This window comes from Hyperolius riggenbachi, chromosome 12 (assembly GCF_040937935.1).
Source record: "Hyperolius riggenbachi isolate aHypRig1 chromosome 12, aHypRig1.pri, whole genome shotgun sequence".
NCBI lineage: Eukaryota > Metazoa > Chordata > Amphibia > Anura > Hyperoliidae > Hyperolius > Hyperolius riggenbachi.
In genome coordinates this window covers 203,475,297-203,494,990 of record NC_090657.1, presented here as the reverse complement: position 1 = coordinate 203,494,990, position 19,694 = coordinate 203,475,297, and the positions used below count along the sequence as shown (strand labels likewise).

General features: G+C 45.2%; 1 long non-coding RNA gene across 2 annotated transcripts in view; it reads right to left on the bottom strand.

The window, feature by feature from the left end:
* Positions 1-1,349: 1,349 nt before the first annotated feature.
* LOC137541367 (uncharacterized) overlaps positions 1,350-19,694 on the bottom strand; it is an 84,322-nt gene continuing 65,977 nt past the window's right edge. The window contains exon 3 of one of the 2 annotated variants that reach the window (XR_011025136.1): positions 1,350-2,164. This is a non-coding gene — a long non-coding RNA (uncharacterized lncRNA). The remainder of the gene's footprint in view (positions 2,165-19,694) is intronic. The other variant, XR_011025134.1, reaches the window with a different exon arrangement.

Sequence of the window (19,694 nt, the reverse complement as noted above, 5' to 3'; positions counted from 1 at the left end):
GTTCCCATCTATCGGCAGCGGTAGTGCAGAGAGTATAGACGGGAACTGCAGCGCCTGGAACCATTATTAGGTAAGTCTGTGTGCGCTGCCTTTATCCATCCCAATTGTTCAGCGAGGGGAAGAGGGGGAATGCGGCGGGCGGCAGGGGGGCCGAGGACAGTGACAGAAGATAGCCTCTGGCCCCCCCTCCCTGCACCCTAACAGCGGCTGCAACCACCACAGTGAAGTGGGAGACCAGGCAGCCAATCAGATAGGAGAGAGGTGAGTGAAAGAGTCTTCAGCCAATCAGGCTGATTGAGCATGCCATGGCACTTCTCTTTTGTGTCTGTGTACCAATATAGAGCCTGTGGGCATGGGGAGAGAAAAGATAACAGGAAAGAAAGTAAGATTGATTTTAAACTTTTGAATTGCCTGGTTAGCATCCTTTTTACCCATGTAACAGCCTGCAATAGAGAATTGATTTTGTATTTTATGCCTAACAGTTGCTCTTTAAAAGATTATTATTTGGTTATATTTAGTGGAACAAGGAACACCAATGAAGCCAACTATGTTTAAACTAAAGTTGAGACGAATGGAAGGAAAGGATTTATACTTACCTTGGGCTCTGTAGTGTGTCTTCTCCCTCTGTGTCGGTCCGGTCCCCTCTGTTGTGTTGCTGTGAAGTCCCCACTCCAGCTGGGTTGCGAGCCACTGGGCATGCAGTGTTCTGGGATTGTGCTCCCGTGTCCAGAAAAGTTCCTCACAAGTGCAGTTAGTCTTAATGAAATGCGCAGAACACTCCCGACCACGGGAGCAGGATCAGGTGTAGATGTTATTATGAGTGAGTATTGTTGCCATGGTTTTAAAAATGTGTAATCACTGCCTTCTTCCAGTGAGTTGGAGCCCAGCCCAGCAGTCATGGCCACTACAGTGACACTGCCGTCTTATGGTGCAGCAGCTCTTGCTGCCGAAACCATGGCAGCATACTGACTCACAACCTATGCAAATGCTGACAACCTCTAGAAGGTGTGGTTTCATCAAGGGGAGCAGATCCACCCTCCTGCAGCAGGTGGATGATGTCACTGTGATGACCACCTGACTACAGTAGTCGGGTGTTGACTGACAGGAAAAAAAAGATGAAGATGAGCAGACTTGTGGGCATCAGCAGTGAGTAAGTCAGTAACAATAAACTATTGCCCATGGTGCTTTGCAAACAGCAAAAGAAAAAAAATCATGGAATTAAAAATCTATACTATCTAACAAAAGTCATAAGTAGAGCATATCTCTGAACTCGGCCTATACTAAAATTGGAATTTGTTACATAAAGAGACAGAGTCACGTAGGATACCTCATTTTATTAGACACTAAATTGTATTTATTGTGTTTATCACAATGCAAAACATATGATTTATCACAAACCTGAAATCTTTCAAATGAACATTTCAATTTTTACCAACACTGAGTGAATTTGACCAATAAAGTTTTGTGAAAATATTACAAAGGCCCAAGTCTCCAAACTTGGTGACTGATAGGATCTATCATTTTCTACAAAGCTAATATCATTACTAGGCAGCATGAACCTTCTTTTATTTGCCTAGCTTGCTATTCTCACCAGTAGGTTGCACTACAAGTAAATGTCACATTTTCATTAGTAGCATTTAATATTTACCTGATAAAAACATATCTAAAGGATACCTTTACCTGCCGCCTCCCCATAAATATTGTGCCACCACCTTCGCTACAGTAGTGGGCGAGAAATAAGGACAGTTTCCAAGTTCTTCAGTTAATCCTTTACAAAGGTCTGGACTTAAGTTCTCAAATGTGTGCTCTCCTCTTAAAAATAAATTCTGAGTACTTAGGGTCCTACAGGTGACCTGGCTGTAAATAACTAACATACTGTAACTCAAAAAGGTCTAGTATTCTTAATCATAGTAGTAACGTCATTTATGTGCAGGGCCTCCTCCTCTTTTAGAAATTACCATAGAGCATACTAGTCAGTCTTGTAGTAACCTGCTTTGCAGTTGCAAGAGGTTTCTGTTCCTCTGTAGGCATCATGCTCCTCCCACACGTTTCAATACACCGATCCAATGACCGTGTGTCTCATCGTGCGACTGTCACATGACCACTGTGCTGGTGGATGGGGAAGAAACCAGGATTTAGCACAGTGGATGAAGAAGAGTCGTACCTATGATTATTACCAGAGAAATGTCTAGAAATCAAGGGGCTCCAAGCAGAACTTTGATGATGCCCACCCCCCACTTTCACTCTCTCACACACCACAGTCCACCATAGTTATTCCCACAGCCAGGGGGCCCATCTGCCATGCATCATATGACAAGTATGCCACCATGATCCCATGCCATAACAGTGCAGCCACCATTGCTCCCTCCACCTATAAGTGTGGCCATAAGAACAACTACTCTGAAGGGGGGCATCTGTTGAAGGGAGAAAGAGTATTAAACTTGAGTACCCCACAGCCCGCGCCCAGCTGCAACTGCAGGGCCACTGCCACAGTAGTTATTGTAAAAAAAACCACAACTTGCCATCAACCCCACCCCGGTTTTTTTTTTGGGGGGGGGGGGGAGGGCAGAATCATTAAAGTGGATCCGAGGTGAACTTTTACTCATTGCATAATTGTGTTCCTTTCCTATTGTTTATAGGGCATTCCTCAAGCCAAATACTTTTTTGTTGTTGTTTTAATACTCTAATTCCCTATAAACTAAATAAACCACGCCCACAGGGTTCAGAGAGCCTTGGCAGTAGCAAGGGCTCATGGGAGCTCAGTCTGGGCAGGGGGAGGAGGAGGTGTTACTAGCCATTGATTTCAGAGGCAGAGGGGAGGAGGGGGGGATTAGTTCTTTTTCACAGTCTCTGTGTAATGTTTACAAACAACATGGCTGCTGTCGTATCACAGGAAGAAAGAATCATTTTCTATTAAAGCGGTTTGCAGCTACATTTGCTGTGTAAACTATCTAAACCAGGGGTCTCAAACTCGCGGCCCTCGATACAATATTTTGTGGCCCTCGCCGGCAAAAGCTTCCATATAGCTCGCTTCAGTGCTCCCAAGTAATCCGCCGCATCCCCGCCGCTAAACGAGGGCTGCAGAGCCCCCAAATCGCCTGGGGTGCAATCCGCCAGCATTTCCTGGAAGGGGCAGAGCTTTCAGCTTCAGCTCTGCCCCTCCTGACGTCAAACGCTACCTCTCCCTGCCCCTCTCTGTGAAGGAAGAGTGAGGGGGCGGGCAGAGGCGGCGATGCGCTGCGACTGACGTCAGGAGGGGCAGAGCTGAAGCTGAAAGCTCTGCCCCTTCCAGGAAATGCCGGCGGATTGCCCCCCGGGCGATTTGGGGGCTCTGCAGCCCTCGTTTTGCGGCTGGGACACAGCGGATTACTTGTAATGGAAGCACTGAAGCGAACTATAAGGTAAAATAGGCAAAATAGTTTGCTTCAGTGTGAATTTGATTTTGAAATAAAAATCAATGCAAGGGGGGGGGGGTTGGGTTTCGGCAGCTGCTGATTGTGAAATCCCTTATGCGGCCCAGCCTCATCCTGATTTTGCCTCCTGCGGCCCCCAGGTAAATTGAGTTTGAGACTCCTGAACTAAACTTTAAATAAGATATATAGACAAGTTACTTGTTATGGTGGGCATAGACGGGTCGACCGGCGGCTCGATTAGCCGCCGGATCGACCCCAGCCGCGTCCCCGTGTGCGCGCGGATCGATTCCCGCTCGTCCCCACCGGCGGTCCTTATCAGCCGCTCGATTCCCTGCCATTATCCGCCGGCAGGAATCGAGCAGGCGAGGGTGTAGCGGCATGATCGGGCCAGCTGAATATTATCAGCTGGCCGGATCAGCTGGTCGATACACGGTACAGAAACGTACCGTGTATCCCCAGCATAATACTTTATTTTTCATCTCGGATCCGCTTTAAGTCCATTATTTTCAGCCACAAATAATCACAGCGGCTATTCAATGGATTTTTGAACTTGACATTTTCAGTTTCAAGGGTAATACTGATAATTTATGTTTTTTTTTTTTGTTTGTTTGTTTTTTCCAAAATTTGCCTTGTTCAATTTTAGAACAAAAAAAAAGGACACAGAGAGCCCAATATAGTGTAGTAAGTCAAGACACCAGAAGCAAATAACAATGTGAATAGATACAAACCAGGGTTACTGCATCAGCACTGTATCAGCAGGTGGGAGATTAGACTTGACCCTAAATAGTCGCTCTCTGTATATTAGAAAGATGGGGCAATACCCCTCCACCTGGGGTGGACTAGACAAAAGACTAAACTGTATAACAGAGGCGCCAAGGTAGTATAAAAGCAATTAAAAACGTTTAAAAAGAGGAGGTAGGACTTACATCCTCCAACAAGATGCCAAAAAAACGTTGGTTCGTAATGCACAACAGTTTATTCACAAACACCCCACAATTGCAATGCATCAACAGAGGCGCTTGGCTCTACTATTGACCCAGTCCTGTTACTGCTCCTTTCACTGCCTGATGAAGCAAGATTAAACCTGCAAAATGCGTTGCAATTGCGGAGTATTTGTGAATAAATTGTGTATTACGAACCAACAATTTTTGGTATCTTCTTGGAGGAGGTAAGTCCCACCACTACCTCCTCTCTTTAAACGTTTTTTAATTGCTTTTTTACTACCATGGCGCCTCTATTATATAGTTCAGTCTATTGTCCAATTTTAGGTTTCATTGGGTTTTCTTCTTGGATTGGCAGCTTTGTGCCATGGACCCTGTCTGGTTCTTACCCTTGTAGAACATTGCATTTGCACCACCCTCCTTGGGTCAGGTTCAGCCAGGGGCGCCTCTAGCCATTTTGTCACTCCAGGCGAGAAATCCTGTGGCGCCCAACCCACCCCCCTTGATTGCCCCCCAGCACCATACCCCCCACCACCGTGGTGAAACCCCACCCCCAAAAATCATAATGCAGCAGCGTTTCACCAGAAAATCAGAAAATACACTTATTGCGGCATGGGTTCACCAGAAAAAAGTTGTAATGCAGCAGAGCGTTTCACCTTAAAATGTACTTATTGCGGCATCGACACACGCACGCACACGCACACATGCACACACACACACTATATATACACACACACACACACCATACACAGCACACTATACACACCACACAGTAGACATACACTATACACACACACACACACTATGCTGCTACCAGGGGAGGACTGGGACCTTTTGGCCTGGGGGGAAACACAGACTAGAGGCCCGTTATCATGGCAGCCTCAGCCCAAATTATGCCACACACTCACCCCATGTCATATATGCCAGTAATCACGTGGAGTGCCAATGCGGAAATACAGGAAGGACACTCTGTGAACAGTGTGACAGGTAAAGTACAGGCATCCTGGGGGCACAATACATTTTGAGGGACAACGGCCGGGGTTTCCATCTTGTCTATAATTTGTGGTTATCGCACGCCATGATAATTGCACCTGACAACCACATTGGCCCGAGATTTCCCAACATCTCAGATTGATACATTCAACCAATTTCCATCCAAAATGTTTTATCCGATTTGCTAATATCAAAACGGTTGGTCGATCTGCTGTCTGGTCAACAGAATCTGGGCCCTGGATACATGAAAGAAATGTTCAAGATAATCATATGCATATCAGCGCAACCAGCAAAGTCATACAATAATTGGAACAGGGTATATATGCAGAGCAGCTAAAGTCCAACACTTCAGTACAGCATCTTGATCATTGATAGAATAAAACACTTCAGCGCTATGTCATATACGTCCACCACCGGAAACACCAAAACAACGGATGCGCTTACTGGACAATTACAGACCTTAATCACAGGGTCTGCAATAAAGCCTTATGAGGTCAGCGGCAGGTGTCTTCACAGCTGGCCTCCTCTCCAGGTACAACAGAATAGTTCAAATGCAGTATGTCACCGTATTTAGGCATGCAAAAAAACAATACACATCTAAGCGTATCTATTGCGACTTTAAAGTGAACCCGAGGTGAAAATAAACTGATGAGATAAACAATTACATTTATCCTCCTACTCCTAAAAATGACTTTTCAAGACATCCCAGGATTTTATTTTATATTTAAACATTTAGAAAGTCGATTGAATGTTTTGTTGTCTCTGCTCAGTTGCAGTCTATTAAGTGTCCCTAAATGAAAATACATGAACTATATTTACCCTTTCTCTCTCCATTTGCTCTCAGAAATATGTAGAAAATGTATTTTGTTACAAAAAAAGTTTATGGCTGTAATTTGCTTATCAGTTATGTTTACTATATTCCTGACAAGCTCCTGACAAGCCAGAAGCTGTCATTTCCAGCCTTAAAAATTAACTATTTCAGGCAGCAAAATAAAAAAAAGTAAAACTCCCTGGTTATTAATATGTTTAGTACTGTACATACACATGTTTATCTCATCATGTCACATGTCACCTCGGGTACACTTTAATAGAGATCCATAAAAGCAACACATAAAAACTTTAAAAGGTCACTTACATCTGGGCCCTTATTACAGAGACCCACGATGAACAACAGCACATATATCATAGGACGCGGTCCAGCCACACGTCCGCCTCACCCTGCGTCCTATGATATGTGTGCTGTTGTTCATAACGTTATGTTATGTTGCTTTTGATGTTTAATGTTAAATTGTTGTTTTTCGTATTGTATGTTCTATTCCACACTAGCCCTGTACATGCCAAACCCAATTCTGGGCATGACCCAGTCATTTTTGGCAAAATCAAATATTCAGATTCGGATTCTGATGAAGCCAGGGGCATTCTTAACTTGGACAGAATTTGCTGCTTCCTACGCCTGCTTAGATAAGATAAAATATAAACTTGAAGGTTGGGAAGTGTTTCCAGTACATGTTCCATAACAATCGGTGGCCTTGATGAATCAAAGCAAGGTCTGGAATTTTGCAACATCTGCCCAACAGTTTAAAGAGTTCCCTTGCCCTACCAGTCCGCCACCTGTGACTATGGAAGACACCAACCTTAATTATTTTTATACTTTAATCGGCTTTAATAGTTAGCAAATGGAGAATGATAAAACAAAATATATTAAAATAATACATAAAAGAATTACAAATAAGTTTATAACTTAAAGAGAAACTCCAACCTAGAATTGAACTTTATCCCAATCAGTAGCTGATACCCCCTTTTACATGAGAAATATAATGCTTTTCACAAACTGACCATCAGGGGGCGCTGTATGACTGATTTTGTGCTGAAACCCCTCCCACAAGAAACTGAGTACCACGGTACTCTGGGCAAACTGCCACAATGTAACAATGTTCACAGACAGGAATTAGCTGTTTACAGCTGTCTCTAACAGCCAAAACAGCTAGGAGCAGCTACATAACCTGCCCACAGTAACAATGTCACCATGTAATAAATATCAGAATGTAAATCGGGGAGAGGAAAGATTTTACAATGAGCAAACACTGACTAAATCATTTATACATAATTATGGTAAAAAATGAAGCACTTTTTTACTACATTATTTTCACTGGAGTTCCTCTTTAAAAACAAACATTAAAGAAAATAATATAACAAAGAGAGAATATTAAAATATCACAGTGTACCCTACTTTAAGTCTCTTGTCTCACATAATAAATATAATGTATTATTATTATAATTTAAATAATGCCACCAAATAAAATATAATACAAAGAAATTAAAATAACAAATATATACAATACAGACCAAAAGTTTGGACACACCTTCTCATTCAAAGAGTTTTCTTTATTTTCATGACTATGAACATTGTAGATTCACACTGAAGGCATCCAAACTATGAATTAACACATGCGGAAGTATTGTTCATAACTGAAAAGTGTGAAACAACTGAAAATATGTCATATTCTAGGTTCTTCAAAGTAGCCACCTTCTGCTTGGATTACTGCTTTGCACACTCTTGGCATTCTCTTGATGAGCTTCAAGAGGTAGTTGCCTGAAATGGTCTTCCAACAGTCTTGAAGGAGTTCCCAGAGATGCTTAGCACTTGTTGGCCCTTTTGCCTTCACTCTGCGGTCCAGCTCTCACCCCAAACCATCTCGATTGGGTTCAGGTCTGGTGACTGTGGAGGCCACCCCATCACTCTCCTTCCTGGCCAAATAGCCCTTACACAGCCTGGAGGTGTGTTTGGTGTCATTGTTCTGTTGAAAAATAAAAGATGGTCCAACTAAACGCAAACCAGATGGAATAGCATGCCGCTGCAAGATGCTGTGGTAGCCATGCTGATTCAGTATGCCTTCAATTTTGAATAAATCCCCAACTGTGTCACCAGCAAAGCACCCCCACACCATCACACCTCCTCCTCCATGCTTCATGGTGGGAACCAGGCATGCAGAGACCATCCGTTCACCTTTTCTGCGTCGCACAAAGACACGGTGGTTGGAACCGAAAATCTCAATTTTGGACTCCTCAGACCAAAGCACAGATTTCCACTGGTCTAATGTCCAATCCTTGTGTTCTTTAGCCCAAACAAGTCTCTTATGCTTGTTGCCTGTCCTTAGCAGTGGTTTCCTAGCAGATATTCCATGAAGGCCTGATTCACACAGTCTCCTCTTTAGTTGTTCTAGAGATGTGTCTGCTGCTAGAACTCTGTGTGGCATTGACCTGGTCTCTAATCTGAGCTGCTGTTAACCTTACAAACACTGGTCCGCACGACAGCCGGGGGCCCCTCATTAGCTAGGGCCCCCAAACCACCATGCGATGCCTAGAGGGAAGTGTGGGCAAGCCCTGGACCTCTCTCCTCCAGGGAGGTTAACCTCCGATTTCTGAGGCTGGTAAATTCGGGCGCCTGAGGCAAGTGGACAAATCGGGCGCCGCCATTCACTCCCATAATAAATATCGTTTAATGGGCGCCCGACAGGAAAAAAGGGCGCCCGAGAAAAATAACGTTTTATAAGCGGCGCCCGGAGACTTTTACTGTTTTATAACTGCTTCTCATGATTACACATTATTTTATGATTTATAATTTTTTAAACATTATTTTTAAACGAAAAACAGTACAATCTTTTTTAAAACATTATTTTTAAACGAAAAACAGCACAATATTTTTTTCACACGTTATTAATGCTTATCACAGGGGGGTCTTAGGTTTAGGCACCACCAGGGGGGTCTTAGGTTTAGGCATCAACAGGGGGGTCTTAGGTTTAGGCACCACCAGGGGAGTCTTAGGTTTAGGCACCACCAGGGGAGTCTTAGGTTTAGGCACCACCAGGGGAGTCTTAGGTTTAGGCACCATCAGGGGAGTCTTAGGTTTAGGCACCACCAGGGGGGTCTTAGGTTTAGGCACCAACACGGGGGTCTAGGGGTTAGGGGTAGGTACAGGGAGGGTTACTTACTATTTTTTTTTAAACGTTATTATACGTTTCACTTTTTAAACGGAAGATTAACGTTTTCACAATTGCCAATTTCATGCACATTATTTAATGATTTATAACTTTAAAAAACATTATTTTTAAACGAAATATAGTACATTATATTTTTTAAACGTTATCCATGTTTATCGTTTAAAACCCGGCGCCCTTTTTTCCCAGCGCCCCTTTTTAACGTACGCGACTCAGACAACCTTATCCTCCGCAGCAGAGGTGACTCTTGGTCTTCCTTTCCTGGGGCGCATGTGAGCCAGTTTCTTTGTAGCGTTTGATGGTTTTTGAGACTGCACTTGGGGACACTTTCAAAGTTTTCCCAATTTTTCAGACTGACTGACTATTTCTTAAAACAGGAGATGCCTATCTACGCCCCTGTGCCCCAGGTGAATTTTAAAGGGGCGTAGATAAGCGTGGCAAGGGTTGCTAAGTGGTTAAGGTCCGGACTGTGCGGTGGTCAGTGGCCAATTCATGTGTGAAATCTCTGATGCTCCCTGAACTGCTCTTTCACAATTTGAGCCTGGTGAATCCTAGCTTTGTCATCTTGGAATATACCCATGCCATCAGGGAAAAAGAAATTCACCAATGGAATAATCGGGTCATTCAGTATATTCAAGTAGTTAGCTGACCTCGTTTTTTGGGCACATTACATTGCTGAACCTAGGCCTCACCAACTGCAGCTACCCCGCCTAATTGTTTTCATTAAATCCAGGTGGTGACCTTTTTTTATCAGGAAGTACATTTTCCATTCCAACAGCCTTGCCAAGAAAAGCTCTCCATTTAAAAGTATACCTGCTAACCCAGCAATATTTTACGGAATCAATCTGAAAGTAAATAAACTAAAGCCTAAGATCAAATATTTCCCAACTGCAGCTATCCAAAAATTACAGTTAACCCTTCCTTCACCAAGTGTCAGCCTCCTCAGCAGCTTCACCCTGCCATGTGCCAGCTTCCTATCCAGCCTAATCCAGCCATGTATCTATCTGCATTCTGACCCCAGATGAGACTTTAGGGCCAAGGGTCTTCCCGTCTGTCTATAGACAGAAGCTTGTCTACCCTTCTGAAACATTTCCTAAATATAGAATAGTATGGATACAGAGGCGCCAAAAGGATAAAAGTATCTACAAAGTTTTTTTGAAAGAATATTTTTTATTGAAAATTTTATAACAATAACAACAATAGTGCCCGCTAAGTAGCTGACACCATGACAGTACAATGAACAAACATACAGTTGAGATATCTTGTCTATATCCAGCAGCGAGCGCAAGAGTCATGTTTCTAATGATAATAGACATATGTGCATAGCAGTCTTGAGCTCATCTTAACGTCAAAAAGTAAGTTAAGCCAGTATTAAGTGCATATCTACTATATTATATTGTAGTCCTGACTTGGTTGCATCTCCCCCTGAAGATTTTAGGTACAAATGATCATGTAACCCTCCCACTCAACCCTCAAATTTGAGTTTTAAAGCGTGAAATCCAGCTAGTCCATACTTTTTAAAAAAATTTTTGGAACATTTGTGTTTGTGATAGACTTTTTGAATGAATATTAATTCTTTGTGCACATATGCTATCCAGTCTTTCCTTGTAGGGCTAGTAGGTTGCTTCCACTTAATAGCTATTAATTTACGGGCATAGGCGACAAGTGATCTAAAGGAAATCATCTTATGTGTGGATAACAACTCATCTGATAGGTTGCCTAGTAGCATATGTTCTGGTGTTAGTGTAAATGCAATACCAAAAACTTGTTGTATTTCAGCATGTACCTGTTGCCAGTATATGCAGATGCATGGACATAGCCAGACCATATGAAAAAAATCGGCCCCTGATTGCTGACACCTATCACATATTCCAAGCCTAGTGGGATCAAGTTTTTGTAACCTTTGTGGTGATAAATAGCTTCTATGCAGAAACTTAAGAGCAACTAATCTATCTCGCGCTGATATGTTAGTAGTAATAAAATGGCCTAAGATCGTTGTCCAGTCTTCTAAGGACAGGTTAGGGATGTCTGCTTTCCAGGCAAGATATAACTTGTCTATTTTGAATTGAATCTACAAAGTTTAAAACATAAGGAAGCAGTGGGTTACCTCTTCCAAGCAGACACAAAAATTGCCAATGTGTTTGTCAAATAAAAGTTTATTTACATACTCCGGGGGACAATGCAACACGTTTTGAGGGTTTAATCCCACTTCATCAGGCAATAACAACGGAGCAATAGCATATGTGGTCAGTAGAAGAGCCAGACAATTCTGTCGGTGTGAGTGGGGTCAGGTCTAATCTCCCCACCTGCCTATACAGTGGTTGCCTTTGAGGTAACCCTGCTTTGTGAGTATAGCTTATTACTCTATCATACTTCATTTCAACTACCAGTACATACTACACTATATTTGGCTCTTGGTGTCCCTACTCTGCATTTCTTAAATATGAGTTTATCTCCTTCAGAAGAAAAATGTTTCCCAAATATCTTCCTCTAAGTGCCAATGCCTAGCACACCTTTGCATCACCGGTCTGTATGGAGCCATGGTGTACCGAGTCTGTGCCAGCACTAGTGTGGTTGCAAATTAACTGAGTGACACTAAATTTTCAGCACGGAATATGTCATTTCAATCTGGAATATGGAAAGCCAGAATGCATTGTGAAAACTACAATGTTACGGCAAGAAATGGAATTTCAACTTGTTGTGAGCCTCCGCAGGTCCTGCCACCATGTGCAACCCAAAATGAGCTATAATACTGGCTGAAATCATTGCATTTCCATTTTATGGTTTTTGAAAATTGACTTTTTTTAAGTGAAACGCTCTTTTCTCATCAGATGTATCTAAGTTAAGGGGAACTCTGCCAGTTTTGCACATCAGCTGTGACAGCAGTGATCAGTGATGGCAAAGTGGAATGTGACAAAGTATGGCAGTAACCAGCTTTTGCAGAGCAGGACGGGAGAGGAGGTGGCAGTGATCAGTTTTGGTAGAACTGGATGGGAGAGGAGGGGGCAGTGATCAGTTTTGGTAGAACTGGATGGTAGAGGAGGGGGCAGTGATCAGTTTTGGCAGAGCAGGATCGGAGAGGAGGGACCAGTGATCAGTTTTGGCAGAGCAGGATGGGAGAGGAGGGAACAGTGGCCAGTTTTGGCAGAGCAGGATGGGAGATGACGGGACAGTGATCAGTTTTGGCAGAACAGGATGGGAGGGGGATGGGGGCAGTGATCAGTTTTGGCAGAGCAGGATGGGAGAGGAGGGGGCAGTGGTCAGTTTTGGCAGAGCAGGATGGGAGATGATGGGACAGTGATCAGTTTTGGCAGAGCAGGATGGGAGAGGAGGGGACAGTGGTCAGTTTTGGCAGAGCAGGATGGGAGATGATGGGACAGTGATCAGTTTTGACAGAGCAGGATGGGAGAGGAGGGGACAGTGGTCAGTTTTGGCAGAGCAGGATGGGAGAGGAGAGGCAGTGATCAGTTTTGGCACAGCAGGATGGGAGAGGAGGGGGCAGTGATTAGTTTTGGCAGAGTAGGATGGAAGAGGAGGGGGCAGTGATCAGTTTTGGCAGAGCAGGATGGGAGAGGAGGTCACTTTGGCAGAGCAGGATCGAAGAGGGTGAGACAAGTCAGGGCAGTAATCATTGAAGGCAGAACAGGATGGGAGAGGAGGGGCAGTGGTCACATTTGGCAGAGCAGGATAGGAGGGGCCAGTGATCAGCTTTGGCAGTGCAGGATGGGAGAGGAGGGGGCAGTGATCAGTTTTGGCAGAGAAGGATGGGAGAGGAGGGGGCAGTGGTCAGTTTTGGCAGAGCAGGATGAGAGAGGAGGGGGCAGTGATCAGTTTTGGCAGAGCAGGATGGTAGAAGAGGGGCAGTGGTCACTTTTGGCAGAGCAGGACGGGAGAGGAGGGGGCAGTGATCAGTTTTGGCAGAGCAGGACGGGTGAGGAGAGGGCAGTGATCAGTTTTGGCAGAGCAGGATGGGAGAGGGGGAAGTGATCAGTTTTGGCAGAGCAGGATGGTAGAGGAGGGGCAGTGGTCACTTTTGGCAGTGCAGGATGGGAGAGGAGGGACCAGTGATCAGTTTTGGCAGAGCAGGATGAGAGATAAGGTCACTTTGGCAGAGCAGGATGGGAGAGGAGGGGCCAGTGATCAGTTTTGGCAGAGCAGGATGGGAGAGGAGGGGGCAGGGGTCAGTTTTGGCAGAGCAGGATAGGAGAGGAGGGGGCAGTGGTCAGTTTTGGCAGAGCAGGATGGGAGATGATGGGACAGTGATCAGTTTTGGCAGAGCAGGATGGGAGAGGAGGGGACAGTGGTCAGTTTTGGCAGAGCAGGATGGAAGAGGAGGGGCAGTGGTCAGTTTTGGCAGAGCAGGATGGGAGAGAATGGGGCAGTGATCGGTTTTGGCAGAGCAGGATGGGAGAGAAGGGGGCAGTGATCGGTTTTGGCAGAGCAGGATGGGAGAGGGGGCAGTGATCAGTTTTGGCAGAGCAGGATGGTAGAGGAGGGGCAGTGGTCACTTTTGGCAGTGCAGGATGGGAGAGGAGGGACCAGTGATCAGTTTTGGCAGAGCAGGATGAGAGATAAGGTCACTTTGGCAGAGCAGGATGGGAGAGGAGGGGCCAGTGATCAGTTTTGGCAGAGCAGGATGGGAGAGGAGGGGGCAGGGGTCAGTTTTGGCAGAGCAGGATAGGAGAGGAGGGGGCAGTGGTCAGTTTTGGCAGAGCAGGATGGGAGATGATGGGACAGTGATCAGTTTTGGCAGAGCAGGATAGGAGAGGAGGGGACAGTGGTCAGTTTTGGCAGAGCAGGATGGAAGAGGAGGATGGGAGAGAATGGGGCAGTGATCGGTTTTGGCAGAGCAGGTTGGGAGAGAAGGGGGCAGTGATCGGTTTTGACAGAGCAGGATGGGAGAGAAGGGGGCAGTGATCAGCTTTGGCAGAGCAGGATGGAAGAGGGTGAGAAGAGTCGGGGCAGTAATCATTGAAGGCAAAACAGGATGGGAGAGGAGAGGCAGTGGTCAGTTTTGGCAGAGCAGGATGGGAGAGGAGAGGCAGTGGTCAGTTTTGGCAGAGTAGGATGGGAGAGGAGGGGCAGTGGTCAGTTTTGGCAGAGCAGGAAAGCCGTGCAGCAAAACGCATTGGAGCTTGCTGCTGGACACAGTCCAAAATACAAAAGTAAAAAAAATGGTGTATTTTCATCTGAGGCAAACTTTGCTTCTGTCAGACTGTTGTATTTTGGTCATCCCTGCTGGCTGACTATCCTGTATGCATTACGGTGGTCCACACGTTCTAAGATAGCCAAACATGTATAGATGGTAGAAAAATAGAACCCGCTCTGATCTGAATCTGAGAGGGATCTGCTCCTTTCTCACACTGCACATAGATTTATGGCACCGCTCAAATGGCTGCACTACCGAAGATCTACCATCCTGCCCCATCCCCTGGTTGTATGAGATTTTCTGTCCAGTGAGGTACATATTTCTGGCAGATCTGATTGATCGCGAAACACCTATAAGTGTATGGCCAACTTTAAGATCGGGTGACCAACTGACACCTCCGAGATTTTAATAATTTTCCTGCTTCAGGGCCAGATTTACCATAAGGCACTTAGGCACGTGCCTACAGGTGCCTGATAATAGGAAGGCAGCTCACTCTGCTCCTCAAGTGCCTCCCTCCCTCCTTCCCTATTCAGAGTCCTGAGTGTAAATGAGAAGGCACTCACTCAGCTCTCGGCATTCCACTGACGAGATCTCTCTTCAGTCGGGGGCAACTTAACACTGAGGGCACCTGACTACCCTAAGGGACTCCTGCAGCTATCTATGGCGGGCAAGGGAAGTAAGGGAGTAGTGACAGCTTGGCAGCTGGATCTACTGGTTGTGGAGGTTACTGACTAGAGCCCTGCGGAGGGGCAGAGTCAGCAGAAGGTTGACGACAACACAATATTTTTGTAGTTATTGTCTGTATTCGTTATTATTTATATTTGGGAATCATTTATTTTTTCCCAGAAAAAAAGTTGTTTTAAAGCAATCGGACAACAGGTGGGTTGTTTGAATCTACCCCTGTAGCTACGTAGCTCAGGCAACCGATTGTGTATTCGCTGAAATGTAACATTTGGCTGAAGGCCACACATGTAGTAAGCATTTGTAACAGCATGGCTGATGCCCCGTCATGCTTTCAGATGGAGAAATTTGGGGAAATTAATCTAGAGGCACAGCCACAGGGGGAGCGCATTACAGAGTTTCTGTGGGATTTGATCTGCCAGACAAGTAGACAATCTGTTTTAGAAACAACAAGGGCTGCTTATGCGGCTGCAGGGTCAGTAGGGGTTACATTCGTAAATAAATGTGCTTGAGGTTGTTTTGATGTTTCAGAGGCTTTTAGTGTTACGCTCTGCGCCTGTTTCATTTGCTAAAAGGTTTCTCACATTGTCATGTAGTTAAAATCTTAGCAGGGACTTCAGTTTTTCTTAAGATTGAATGAATGCAGCTTGATGTTAATCACTACTTTTCAGTAAAGCAGTTTACTTTGTACATTTGTGGGTTGCTTCGAGATAGCGCACTTTGGGCTTAATTCACAAAGCCGTGCTATGCGTTTAGCGCACAATGTAATGCGCGTGAAGGTTTGCGTGTGTAAAGATTTATGTGCGTGTGGTAATGCGGCAAAGTGCGTGCATTAATGCGCGACAACCTTCGTTAGCGCGCACGTAAATCTGTATGCGTGCAAGCCTTCCCGCGCATTACATTGCGCGCTAAACGCATAGCAGGACGTTACTGCAGTTTTGTGAATCAAGCCCTATGAGTATGTACGTAATTCTTTGAGCAGCTGCTGTCTAAACGTGTTTTATCAGTTATGTAAATAAATAAAAAATAAATAGATAAATGTCCCCCACATTTTGGCGCATTCTTGAGCTGAGGTCTCTGAGGAAGCAAGCATTGCCAGCTTGCGAAACGACTGTTAGGGCTCTTTTCCACTATGAAATGCGATCACGATTGCGATCGCGTTTCCGATCGCGATCGCAATCGCGTTTCAATTACCACCATGCGATTACGATTGCGATTGAGCTACTATACTCATTATAGTCCAGCTCAATCGCATACAAAACGCGGCAGGACAACGATTGCGCTTTGACCAAAATCGCATCGCAATCGGATCGCACTAATGGAAATTGCTGCTGCAGTTTCCATTAGTTTAATGTACCTTGCGATTTGCGATCAGAAGCAAATCGCAAATCGCAGGCTAGTGGAAAAAGGCCCTTAGACCTACTGCCTGATCTATGGTGTCTGTCTATGGTGGGATGAAATAAATTAGCCTTTGCAATTCAGCTGGTGCCCTGTATCCTTTACTCTTACCACACAATTGATGTCTTTAAACCGGAGGCACAGGGAGCAAGCGCTAAGGACCCCCCAGAAGGCTGCCTGTTTTAGCATTTGGTGCCGTTCTTTCTTTCAATTATTTATCACGGAGCATTCTTGAGCTGGTTGCGGGGTACAGAGCCAGTCTTATGGTGCGGAGCAGTGCTTTTCAGCGCTGCTAGATTTGCGCGCAGCCAGCGCCGCCATGGACTATAATGGGAATCAGTCTATAGCGGCGCTCAGTGAGTAACGTCGCCGCCGTCAGAAGACGGAGCCGAAGTTGCTTAAAAACAGAATAATTCGGCCTCCAGCAATCGCTGGAAGCAGAATTATTTCATTCCCCCACTATCCATGGCGGCCTGGAGGGGGAATAGTAATTAAAACGGCCCGGACTTGTGCAGAAGCAGGATCAGCCTCATAGCGCTGTATTCTGCGCCCAAGTCTACCGGCGCCGATTTCAAATGTACTCTTATGGTGCCCATACGTGGTACAATAAAAAGTTTGATTTTACAGGTTTTTTTTTTATCAAAATGATCGAATCGAATGAAAGTTGAAATGAATCTTTTTTCAATCAGAAAAATGAACGATTATCCCATTTATTCTATAAAAATCCGATCAGACATGTTGGAAAAATCTTTATATTTGATCTAACAGAATAATCAAACTAAATTATCTATTTGAAAAAAAATTAAAAATTGTGATTAAGATGTGGAATGCATTGCCACAGGAAGTCGTTATGGCAAACTCTATACCTGCATTTAAAGGGGGCTTAGATGCTTTCCTTGGGTTGAAAGACATCCATGGCTACAATTGCTAGGTAATGCCTAATGATGTTGATCCAGGGATTTTATCTGATTGCCATCTGGAGTCGGGAAGGAATTTTTTCCCTTTTGGGGCTAATTGGACCATGCCTTGTAAGGGTTTTTTCGCCTTCCTTTGGATCAACAGGGATATGTGAGGGAGCAGGCTGGTGTTGTACTTTGTTCTCTGGTTGAACTCGATGGACGTATGTCTTTTTTTAACCCAAATAACTATGTAACTATGTACCATGTATGGGCACCTTTAGTTTTCACAATGCTGTAAGCAAAACTAGACCCTGGTGCCGCACTGCCCCTGCCGCTAAAGATCGCAACACTGCTACCGAGAACACGGTCTTCTTGGTAGTGGCAGGAGTTAGGTAGCCAGGTATGCCCCTAAATATTAATATTAAAGAAAACTAGTAAGGAAAAAAGTGCCCCCGGGGGTACATTCCTCTGAAGGGGGAAGCCTCAGGGTCCCAATGAGGCTTACCCTGTCCTGTGCCTTCACGTTTCTGTGCTGGCTCCCCTGAACAGCACACGGCAATAATATCTGCACTTGCACTTCTGCACAGGCGCAGTGCCAGCTTCTCCTTGGGCTCAGTCAGGAAAAGCCGAGCTCGGGTTCGGCTATTTGCGCCGGTGCTCGAGGGGAAGCTGGCACTACGCCTGCGCTGGAGCACAGATGTAAATATTTCCGTGTGCTGCAGCCGCTACTGTGCTTGAGCACACTGGCAACAAGGCTTGCTGCCGATTTAATGGGGGGAGCCAGAGCTGCTCCCCTTAAGCTGGGTGTGCAGACCTTTTTGTAAATATTGTCTGGCTTGCTCTGTCCCCGTATGGCTGACGGCACAGGAGGCGGAGATTCGTGAAACCAGAAGTGACGCAGAGGGGCTTGAGGCGGCCGCCGCGTAGCTTCTCATGCGCCAAATGAGCTAGCCCAGGTGTCCAGGGCGGGCGGACGGCTAACATACAGGTTAAGCTGATATTTTTCAGTATTCTTGTGCAGCAGCCGGAAGGGACATATATTGTATACTCTCTGACGAAGACTATCCGAAACGGCGCACTGTCAGGGTATATTTTTTTTCACACAATGGAGTCTCTGTATTGGTTCTTGTAGTAGACATTTCTGCTGTGTAGCTCATGACTCCGCTTGCTGTAAGTTGATGTCTGCTTTTTTTGCATTTGACTCCTTGTGATGTTCTGATGTAATTGTCATTTTATGTGATGTCTGCTAATTTGCAACCACTGAACATTTGATATGTAACTTATTGTTTTTTATCAATTAGATTTGAATACAAACTTTTTGCATCTATCTCTTGGCTGATGTGCGAGTCATTTTTCTATATATATATATTGGTATTTTAGGGCCATATATGAGCCCGATTTACAGACTCAGCACCCATTTATCCTATTGGTTGATATATTGCTTTTGTTAATTAATGGGTGTACAGACATTTTTGTAAATATTGTACTTTGTTCTGTTTCAGGTTTATTTGCACCCTATCTCTCAACTGACATTCCAATATGTCATTTGCTGACTTAAAAGGGAACCTAAACTGAGAAGGATATGGATTTTTCTTTTTAAAATAATACCAGTTGCCTGACTCTCCTGCTGATCCTGTGTCTCTAATACTTTCAGCCACAGCCCCTCAACAAGCATGCAGATCAGCTGCTCTGACTGAAGCCAGACTGGATTAGCTGCATGCTTGTTTCAGGTGTATGATTCAGACACTACTGCCAAAGAGACCAGCAGGGATGCCAGGCAACTGGTATTGTTTAACCACTTGATGACCCAGCCTTTACCCCCCCTTAAGGACCAGCGCTGTATTTGCTGATCTGTGCTGGGTGGGCTCTACAGCCCCCAGCACAGATCAAACACCAGGCAGAGCGACCAGATCGCCCCCCTTTTTTCCCCACTAGGGGGATGATGTGCTGGGGGGGTCTGATCGCTCCAGCGTGTGTCTGGCCGGGGGGGGGGGGGCACCTCAAAGCCCCCTCCACCGCGCAGGATTCCCCCCTCTCCCTCCCTTCCCCGGAGATCCGAGGCTGCACAGGAACGGATCTGTCCTGTGCAGCCTCTAACAGGCTCCCCGCTGTCATGTGACAGCGATCCCCGGCCGCTGATTGGCCGGGGATCGCTGATCCAGTACAACGCTGCTACTGTTAGCAGCGTTGTACAAATGTAAACAAAGCGGATTATTTCCGCT